Source organism: Syzygium oleosum, unplaced genomic scaffold (genome assembly GCF_021117445.2).
Source record: "Syzygium oleosum isolate NSW1041296 unplaced genomic scaffold, Sole_v2.1 Sole_v2.14, whole genome shotgun sequence".
Taxonomy (NCBI): domain Eukaryota; kingdom Viridiplantae; phylum Streptophyta; class Magnoliopsida; order Myrtales; family Myrtaceae; genus Syzygium; species Syzygium oleosum.
Window position 1 is genome coordinate 10,308,942 of NW_026607498.1, and position 11,330 is coordinate 10,320,271.

The following is an 11,330-nucleotide window of genomic DNA, read 5'->3' on the forward strand; positions in this document are numbered from 1 at the left end:
ATCATTCCCCTCGCTCGTTGTTCAATCAAAATCAAGTCGAATCAAATTTGGTTTTCGTTAGGTAAAATCATGTGAATTGCCCCCTCCCCTATCATGAATGCTTTTCAAGCGCTGAGTGCATCTTTTTAACTTGACAAAAGGGTTTTCTTCGGTGGCTGAGCACGCTGCAAATGTTAACAGTGTGGCAACAATTAGGGGGGAAGCGGTTTTGGAGTCCGGTCGCGATCGGTTTTCAGTTTATTGAAATTGAAACTTACCCCCGTAAATCTTGATATCAACGAGGTCAATTCCCTTTTCATTTCGTTTCGTTTTTTTATTCCTTGAGAGTGTTATTGGAGACTTCGATTTTTCGGTTACACAAGGCAAATTTCTCTGAAAAGCTTCCGTATCTGCTGGAATCAGATAAACGGAGCGTCTTCGATTCTTCTTGTACAACCTAGTGACCGATTTTTACAGGAGGCTCGTGAGCTTCGAATGATTGATTTGCGTTGAGGAAATGTGAAGAAGTGGGCAAAGCAGAGCCAAGAGCAGGAGAGAGAAACCAGACGAAGAGGCGACAACAACAAGATTACAATATTCAAGTTAAAACTAAAAGAAGAAATTAAGGCTTCTCGGTCCGGTTCCACACCCAGAACTAAGGAACTAGACCAGTAATAGCCAGTTCCGTTTTCGGAATCGAGAACTGGCTGGGTAGGGTCAGCCCAATCCAGTTTTCAGGATCTACCCTGATCCGGTGCTCACCCCTAGCAAAAATCTTTCGGGGTTGAACGAGGGTCTTAGTTGAAGAGAACGACTGCATCAAATGAATCTCCGAGGCCTTATCCGCTATTCTTTTCGCGCTTTACGGGGGCATGCACGTCGCCAGCGATACAGGCGAGCAAGATACGACCGCCATGGCGCACCTTGCACATCCAATCACATGAAAAGAGCTCGGCTTAGGAACACGATTCTTCGATATAGATGATACGTGCGTAGATTTCTTGCAAGACATTAAACTAGGAATCCACTTTATACAAGGCTGTTTCGATTGGGCGCTAGCTAAGCCAGCTCCTAAGTTTTTAATCTGCCCCTAACTTCGATAAATCCATAAGAATCACCCACCAAAACCGCAGGAGATCACGGAAGTTTTTCGTCCCCCTGTCTTCTTGTCACGTAGCATCGCACTAGGCGTCGTTAAGATCTTTGCTACGATGTTGGACAGACTCGCCACGCCAAATTTGTCCCCACATTAGCCAAGCGAAACAGTTCAGTGCTAAGTCGGATAAAACCCAATTTGATTAGTGTCAAGTTCCATTTGTTTGACGATGGTGGGCATCGGTAGTTTCACCGTAACGACCTAATTCCTGTTGCTTTCGTTCGAGTTCCGACAAACGAAAAAGGAAAAACAATTTGAATTTGGAGTGGTCAAAGATAGGCCGGATTTAAATGAATAAAATAGAATTAAATTAAAGGGGGTCGCTAGCAAAAAAATTTTAAAAAAAATTAAATCGCGTGCTTTGGTATGCGCCCGAGGAAGACACCGCGACTCCCGACGCTCAATCGAATCCCAAAAGCGAGCTTTGCTTCTGGCTTGGCATCTTTGGAATCATCGTCTTCTTTATTTTGCCTCCTTCTATTTCCCTAAATTTTTGAAAAAAAAAATTTCGAGTGAAGACGGCCTTTGCATAAATTTATTCGAAGTTTATTAAATAGTACACATTACAACGTAAGTTTTTTAAATTTTTATTATTACTAATTCCGAATTGTGATCTGTGTAGTTAGTATTTTGAAAGTCGAATCGTTCATTGATGAGCAGTTTATTTTTTTGGCCTCACCCATCTTTACTCTGTACATATGTGTGTATTGTGTTCACGGAAATTGAAATTCAAGACCCGGCACTCTCCGGCCCCGTCCCCTCAATCCTTTTATCGGTAGGGTTGCATGCCTGTTGCCGACGTGCAGTTGATGGGGGGGAAACATAAACTATACTAATACTCCATTTCTTCCGGACCCAAGACATGCTCGACGATAAGCACTGAATCGAGGGTTCACGATCTCATGATAGAGTTTTTCGCCGTTCATACCTATAAGTATATTAAATATCGTCACGTGAAATTCTCATCGTGACTTTTTCCTCAGAAAGATATGGAAAAATCTGCGACACTTAACTCGGAGGCGATGCACTCATACGAAATTTCCACAGATTAGTCAGAGCACACGTTCCATAAGTATCACATCGCGGCATCAAGTAATTGACCGGGTCGACGACCCCGTCGGTCATTCTCCACTCGCCGTCGGTTTTTCGGCGTTGGGTGCGGTTCGGGTGTCGATGGGGGTGGCCGATGATCCGAAAAGGAGTCCTTATCCTCTTTCCCCTAAATCGAAAATCCTCCGAGGCTCAAAAGATCACACCTTTTTCCTAAGAGTGGCAATGGTCCGACTTGACATGGCCGAAATTTGCGCCGATTAACGAGCTGAAAAGCTCATTATATTAGCTGGCACCACCTTCTCCCTCTTTTTTTTCCTTCTTGACCTTTATTTCTTGTACTATTATTATTTTATGTTATTTTGAATTAATGGAGAGGAAAAGAAGGGGAGGGATGAGAGGTTTGGTACAAGAAGTCGGTCGCGGGGGTACGGCTCCCCACTAAGCACACCACTCATTTGGAGGCTCTTCTTTTCATGCGTGTTTTCGTCTTCTAAAGATCGATTCAACGTTTGACGATTTTTACACGCACCCACACAAAAAATCAAAACTTCGAAAGGTTTATAATTAGGTCTTAATTTATCTGTTTATGCGGAGTTATCGAGCCCGATCCCGATCGAGGGGGGGCCGCGAGATGATTGCGTGCGCGCCGGACATTGTGTTGTTGTGAGAACCGTTCCCTCGTCCCCCTCGGTCGGGCGGACTCATTTTGATGGCCGTACGCGTTAACATTAGTTAATTCCCCCCCGTTTACAGCTAAAGAAAGGGGGAGTCCGGCATCGACACGGGTCAGCTCAATTGACTTCGCCATAGTTATATACTTGGTTTTGTCGACGACCACAACAATGATTTTATCGGAGAGAAATGGACGTGTGTGTATATATATATGTAGACTCGGAAATGACCATATGCTAAAGATTAGTGTTGGGTTAGATGCCATTGGCATAGGGACAAGGCATGTGCCGAGGGTTGAAATGTGTTGGGTCTTGTGGGCCGTTGACCCCTCCAATAATTTAGTCCAAAAACCCTAAGTTGCCTAAGTACACCAACGTCTTATATACCGTGTCGTTTGTGCAGTCTTAATGCAATTGGGAATGAATATCCTAGCTTCTTGCTAATTAGTGAGAAGGATACAACACGCAAAACTCCAATTTGCCCCATGTAGGATTAAGATTGCATGCGACACTAGATAAGCCAAAAGAAAAAGCCAATTTAAATCCAAGAAAAGGGTCCACGAAAATTGCAATAATTTAGTCCAAATTGGAACCATGACAGGTCTAGAAATTTTGCGAGAATTAAAGAGGGGGAAAACGAATTTAATTAAAAGCGAATCCGACAAAGCAAAAGGAGGCTCGTTTGTTTATGCCCCGGCCGCATTCTTTTGTTAGCAGAATCTAAATTCTTGTGTGCCTGTCTCTCTCCATGTTGTCCTTAATTTTTGTTACCCTTCTTTTTTTGGGCCTTGGAACTGAGTTTTGCAACTTGATAAAAGGTGTGTGTGATCACAGCTTTAACTTTAGCTTTCTCGATTGGTTACATTTCTTTGAAATATTTGTTCGATGATCATGTGAATCTAAAATTTGTAAAGAGAAAAATAGTACGTGAATCTAAAGTTTGTACATTATAGGTAAGGGCGATCGGATCCCAGTTCCCAAAATTGAGAACCGGAGACCGGACCGGACTGGTCCAATGGATCTGGTCACTTAGGGTTTAGTTCACATTTTACTAATTTTTTTTACGAAATAAAAAAATATATATGTAGTCGCTCCAATTCCCCCTTAAAATTAGGAACCCGACCGACACTCCCGGGAACCGGAGCCAACCGGCCAGTTCGGTCTGGTTCGGGCAATTTCTAATTTGGGTGGTCCGTTTTGCACACCCCTATTTTTAGGGAGGCTGTGTGGCTATGTTTATTTTTGTTTTCGTGTATTTATAATAAAATCACGTAACTTGTTTTTGGTTAATTAAATTTGTGAACTATCTCTTTACTAAAATTCTGATACGAAGCTTGTGTAGCTCGCGGCCGTTTGCAACCCTCGCGAGCTTGAGGTCGACCTTGCACGGCCTTGTAGATCGAGAGCCGCAGGCTCAGGCCGAGCTTGCGTGGCCTTATCGTTGTGAATTGCGAACGATCTCTCCACAGACAGAGATGCCAGGGGATGGGTGCGCAGGTGGTGAGTAAGGGTGTGGTGTTGTCGTCGACATTAGGGGTCAGACTGTGGCATTGAGCAGCAACTCGACGCTGTCGGTGATGGCTCTTGATAGCTACTTGGCCTGTTATAGAGAGAGAGAGAGGGGATTGGGTGTGGATGAGGGCAACGTGTTAGGATTCGGCGCATAATCATAAGAAAATAGAGAGTAGAAGCAAGAAAAGAAATCGAGACACAATAATTTTTATCTTGGTTCATCCTTAAATTAGGGTTACGTCCGGTAGAAGGTTTTACTATAATTAGCACCTCTCACTTTTATGTTACATTTCTCAATTATAAGAGAAAAAGATAGACATTTAGTAGTTATTCATGGGCCCGAGCTCAAACAATCAATAAAATATGGGTTCAAATTATAAAAGCCTTCTGGCATCGAGGGTCGCGGGCGGGGGGATGCTGCCCTCCCGGACCCTACCACAGGAAGCTTTTGTAGGTCAGAGAGATGAAAAATGTCGGATTTGAACTGGCCGGCGTGACATTTGATGCGACTATGGAGAGCAAAGTTAAGGATATTCTGTCTAAAAGACAAGCCGTTCAAGAGAGTCCGAGGCGGATAATCAGCTACGCATCTTCAGCGAAGATTACAAAATCTCTCGCACATTCTATCTTTCACTCGACAAGGTAGACAACGAAACAACTAAGAGCCTAAGGATTTCGTGTCGGATACACCCAGTTTTCCTAAAGCTTCATACAATACAACAGAGTTATCGAAAGTTGGCCAAAGCAGGAATCTATCCAAAAACATACAGAGAATTTGTTCTCTCGGCCAACCATTAACAAGACGCATGCGAGAAACTAAAGTACAAATGTTCTCACGAGGCTTTGCTTTTTTACATGGGAATAATCTCCATTCCACCTTTGTTAGCTTCGCTTGCGGCCATCTTGTTTTGTAGAATCTCTCCAATTTGTTCCCCATCCGTACAAATCATGGCATACACAAGCATTAGGAGCCGAGAATATTCTTTTGGCTTCCTCCAATTTTGGGGTTCTCAATTCTGTGCATAGCCTGTGAATATACTATCCAATCGTGCTCGAAAAGGTTCCTACATCGATTGAGCCGTCGAGTGTTGGAGAAACTCTTCGTTCTCATTCGATGTCGAAGCATACGTATTATGCACGACGCCGACCTTCATGTCTAAATCTCAAAAGTTATTCTCGATTTAAGGAATGTCCTAGAGAGAATACGAATGTCGGGTATCCGAGAAATTTCATGAAAAAAATTTCGAAGGCTAATAGCAAAAGAGCTACAAAAAGCCTACATGTGGTAATGGGCTTATTGGGCCGGGCTCAAAGTAGATTTCACATTTCAGTTTCCTCCACTCTCCATGTGAGGTCCTCTATTATCTTCTTTTATTTTATTTTTTAGTGAATAAACTTTAGGTTATGATTATATGGACTTTACTAAATGCATGTACCTCATGCATTGACCAAACACAAAATTGGTGGGAAAAATATACGGTGAAAATCAATTCCAATTCCAAAATCGATTTTTAGGAAACATAGGGCACGCGCCTGCGATAACTCGTGCATATTAAAAAAAAATTAAAAATCTGAATTAATGAACTACAAATTCAAAAGAAGATTAGAGAGTTGGGCTTTCAGACAGATCACCTGAATTGGGCTTTTCAAACCTTGTTTGAAGTTGAGCTTTGGGAGTTACGAAGTGAAGTAGTAAAGTTACTTTCAAGAGATCATGGAAATTAGCGGTTGTTTCACAAATCTTTGCGCTTGGATTTGAAGAAAAAGGCTCGATAGATAGTGCTGAGTGTGATGATCCGAATCCAAACCTGTTATCGGGGAGAATGAATTCGTTAGTTACTCGAGCCGCATCTCTCGGGGATTCATCGCGGGTAATTTTTCTTTTCCCTATTTTTCCCGGATCAAAATAGATAGCCTCGAGGCGAAGGGACGACACGAGATGAGGTTCTATTCAAAGCGTCAACGAGGAAATGGAAATAAAGAACGGGCAAGATTTATTTTTTCTGTTGTCTTAACGGTGATTAAGTATAAGAAAATGTTGAGATTGCTTGGCTTCTACTTTCATCATCGTCATTACGCCTATAAAATAAAAATAAAACCATCTTTTTTTTTAATTTGGGTTAATGATAAAAAATAATAATTAAAACTAGTTAATTATGACTAAGTACTAATCCAGCCATCCCATGGTCAGTGGTCCTTGACTTTAAAGAAAGAGAGAAATTCCTTGATATACGGTCGCCAGATTTGTCCAAATGGACCTGCCCAATTATTAATTAACAAAACCCCTTCTTTTTTATTAATTTATTTTCTAATTTTGTCATCTTTTTGGAAGGTCATGTTCTCTTTGACTACAATAATCCAGGTCCATTAGGCATGCTACAAAAGCCTTTTTGACCAGCATGCCTGCTGATTTTGACTCCATGGGAGGAGGAATTCAAAACCTACTTAAATTCCTTTTACCATTAATCAGAAAGAAATGCACACCCTATTAATTTATTTAATTAATTAAATTAATAATTGATTAATTTGAAGTTAGTAACCTATTCAAACTAGCAAAAGAGCAGAAGCCATGCCTGGTTGTAAATGTTTGACACATATGGAGAGAGATAAATGTTAAGAGATGCCAATTAGCACAGGAAAGAGATTTAAGTGAGTTTAAGCTGCATGAGATTTAAGTTCGATTATGAAAAGCAAGATGTTTAGAGGATCATATTGCACATTAAGCCTGAGTTTAGGGATTATTCGCGTCGTCTTCCCTAGCAGTTTGACGTCGAGCTATCCTTTGAATTCGCTTTCCATACGGTAGAGATTAGTACCGATATGAATGAGATATTAGGTAGGGGGCCGAAATCTGTAATTCAAAGCTAATTCCTCACCTTTTTCATCTCCACAACATGCCACCCTTTAATTATCAATACGATTGGAGCACGCCTGAACATAAAATATTATGAAAAAGCTTATTATTATTATTATAATTAATTAATTTAATCACTCACTCACTTTCATCATGAAAACCCATATCATGACATGGATGTGCAATGAAAGTCACTATAAGCCCTACTCATCTTTAGGGTCAAGTGGTAATTAATTGATTAATTAATAATCCAATGTTATATAAATATAACATAACGAGTTCTCTTTGATTTGTCCGCTGCGTCCCCTTTTGGTTTTTTTTTTTTTTGGATTGAGTAGAATGCAATTTAAGTCAGGTTAGATCACCGGCCAAAAGGAAAAAAAATTGATAAAAAAATATTATAAATAGACAAGCGATATGTATTTAAAAAAGACTTAAATAATTGGAATTATTATAAGATGTCCAAGCTAATGTTGCATCGACCTTATCACCATATTTTTTTATTAATCGGATTAATTAATTTAGATTGTTCTTATCTGGACATAAATTTTTTTTCAATTGTTTTTTTTTTTGTTTTTTTGCAGCCCTGTTTACTCGAGATGCCATCAGTCTCTGTGAAAATAAAAACAATTTATTTATTAATTGCAAAAATATAATTTGCTTTGGTCAATGCTTGCTGTCCGGCATTCAACTTTATGGATCTCACTATTTTATTCGTGCTCTCGAAGCCAGCGATCACTTTATTTTTAATCCCTTTTTTAAAATTTTTTGAATTGTTATTACGCGAATTAGATTTTACCAATCTGTTATTAAAAAATTGAATTTACAAAAGAAAGTGAGAAAGTATAAAATGTCGATTCCATTTGTGAAATTTACCGGGTAATTGTTCTTCTTAGAAATTTTGTCTTCTTCTTCTTTTTTTCGTTCGTTAATTTCTTATGGAATATTGAGATGGAAGACAAAATTTGAATGATAAAATGATAAATCAAAGCTCGTGAACCTGTTCCTCATCGGTTTTCTAACAGAAATTTAGGATCAAATTGAGTGGATTTTTTAATAGAATTATTTTCATCACTGTTCTCAATCATGTGAATTATTTATATTAATGTTGCGGCCATAAGTATACGGATTACGGCCATATATATATACATATCATATTGTGATATCACTGGATTAACTTATTCAAGGTATTATCCGCTTTGACCCATCTCATACCGAAGCTCACGATTTTGTCCTTTGGAGTACAAATTGGCACTTTTCCAAGAGATCACCCATTTTGGTAGTGCTCTCACTTAAGCATGCTTAAAATTAGAGTTCAAATTCTAAGTTTGTTGTTACGTCAAAATGCGTCTTTAGTGAGTTAATTTCAATATTATATAAATCTCAGGAACGCTCTCTCTGTTCGGTTCGCAATTCAATTCATCCTTGCCTCATTTGACATTCTAGAAGCCTTCTAGGAACCTCTACTTGTTCGAGCCTCTGGCCCTAACAATCACTCCCGGCCCTCGTTGAACCAAGTCATTACAGGCTCACTAGCTTCTGTGTGGTTCATCGCTGAACAACACATCTACTTGAGTGAGCCCCGCTCTAATACCAACAAACTTCACACCCAGACCCTTATAAGTATAAGAGAATGACACAGTCGTCCTTTTACTCAAACGACACACCTTCAAACAAAAACCAACATGAACCTGTTATCAAAATGTATATCCATCCTATATATGAGGATGCGCAAAAGAATCGGGACCGCCCAAACTGTTCAAAACTCAACCAAACCGAACCGACGATTCTCATGGGGATCGGTCCAATTCTTGGTTCCGAGCATAGACCCATTCACCCGGACTAGACCAATACATATATATATATATATATATAAATACATATAAAGCAAAAAAACCCTAATCGAGCTTTGTACATACAAATCTTTCACACCCCTATCATCCACCTTTTCACACAAACCCTCTACCTAGCCCTCTCAACTCTCTCGCCTCATCTTAAATGTGTTTTTCTTTTCAATGTACGATCTCTTTTCTTTGCTTACACCAATGACCCACCATTAATGTGACCTCTCAAAAGTTATGACCTTTCTTGCTTCACACCGAGTCAAGGAGAGTTGGGGTCTCTTTTCTGTATCCGTGGGTTTGAATTTGTGTTTGAGATTTAAAGAAAATGGAAGAGAGAGTTCTGGGTTGGTGTTAAAATGGTGTTAAAATGGAAGGAGAATGGAGATCACTGGCTAAGACCCCAACATATTTAGTGGCGACCGCGGTCAGTGTCTTGGCTTGTTCTAGGTTTCTTCTTTCAAGGCTCTTTGAAGAGGGTTCAAAAAGTCTGAACTTTTCTTTTCCGATCTTTCTCTTTTATCTTTTTGGTTCTTTATATGTTTGAGGAAAGTTGGAAGAAGAAAAGAACGAGAGAATGAAATATGCATCAATTGCTGTAGTATCATTTTGATACTGAACAGAGAATTATTGCACGCGTTTACACACAAAAAGACCAGTTTCATGGACCCACCCAGGAACCGTACCAGACCGTTGGTCTAGTTCTTTGGTGGGTCCATTTTGTGGAATCGGTCCTTAATGGGCGGTTCCCAATTTCAGGGAACCACGATAAATTCCCATTGATAGTGCTCTTGTTCAACTTGCCTCTAATTGAAGAGCTTGAAAAAAGATGTAAGATGAATGGTATGAGCAATCACATCTTAATGAGTGGTACAAATTTCTTTTACGTAGGTTGAGCATCAGCTATGCACATTTATAAAACAACATCAAACTCACTTATCTCAAATCCAGCACATAATCAAAATGAGTTATATTACTTTTTATTGGTCGAAAGTCATATCACCTTAACATAACTATAAACATATATGAAATATTCCTTAAATCAATTATATATGAACAAACATCAATGATGAAATTCATTGATCAAACTTTATCAAATCATATGTCGATGATCCATTCCATCGACTAATCCATTGTTTAATATCCAACCATAGTCACAGCATAATACATAGCAACAAGGTGACTAAGATTTCCCCCGGCAAAGTCTCAACCTACATATCAGCCGGTGGCTCGGCCCCAAATGATATCATGAAACTAGTATGCATATCTAAAAATCTTTAAACCGGGTTCGCAATGATAATGAACATTAAACCACCATCCTCCAACAATCCACAAAACCAATCCATAATTCATATTATAAATCTGAATACATTTCACAAACTAAAACATATACCCTTTTCGCAACTTAGCTCATCAGCCAAAATACTTTTCATAAAATATTTCTCAAATCATTTTAGAACTCATTTCATAAACTAGATCCGTAAAGCATTATATATAACCTTTCACAATGCCTTTTATAAAATGCTTTTCAAAATCATTCACAAATAGCATCAAAGTTATAAATGTCCGATTCAGATTTTTATGCAACAAAAATGCTTTGTATGGGGGACACCTATCACATTTGGATGGTTTGACTAGTGGACTACACGTAAAAGGACATATACGTTTTCTTCCTCCTATGGAATTTTATGCCCAATAATGTTGAATTGGGTGTGTGTTTTCGGTTGTAAACTCAATGACTGACTAATAATTTGATAATGGGCAGTTGAGCACATTCTGGAAAAGTGTCCTTGAAGTCTTCTTTTCTTCCGCGAGAGGAGGTCATTTTTCCATTTAGCATCTTCCCTTGTCCCATTTTTCTTCAATCTAACAGGACAAAAAAAGACCCTTGATCATATATTTTATTTCCAATTTTCAAAAAAGAAAATAAATTTCACGGTTCCCTTCTCGAAGAGCGAAATAAAAAAACCTGCAAAAGAAAGAGAAAAAGAAGGATTCTTTTTTGGTTATTTGTCGTGCACATTTTTTTTATAAGCATATAAATTTTGGTTTCCAAAGAGAGTGTAGAACAGCTGGATCACGTGCTGTGCCTAACATTTGGTATACACCAATTCATTGTTATAATTATTATTAATAATTATTATTGTGTCTTTTATATCGAAAAAGTAAGTAATTCATTGCACTTTTGGTAGGTAATATCAAGGTGGTAATTCAAGCACATGGACTGGCGTCTACCCCCGTGGTCCCCCCCCAGTCCCCCACTT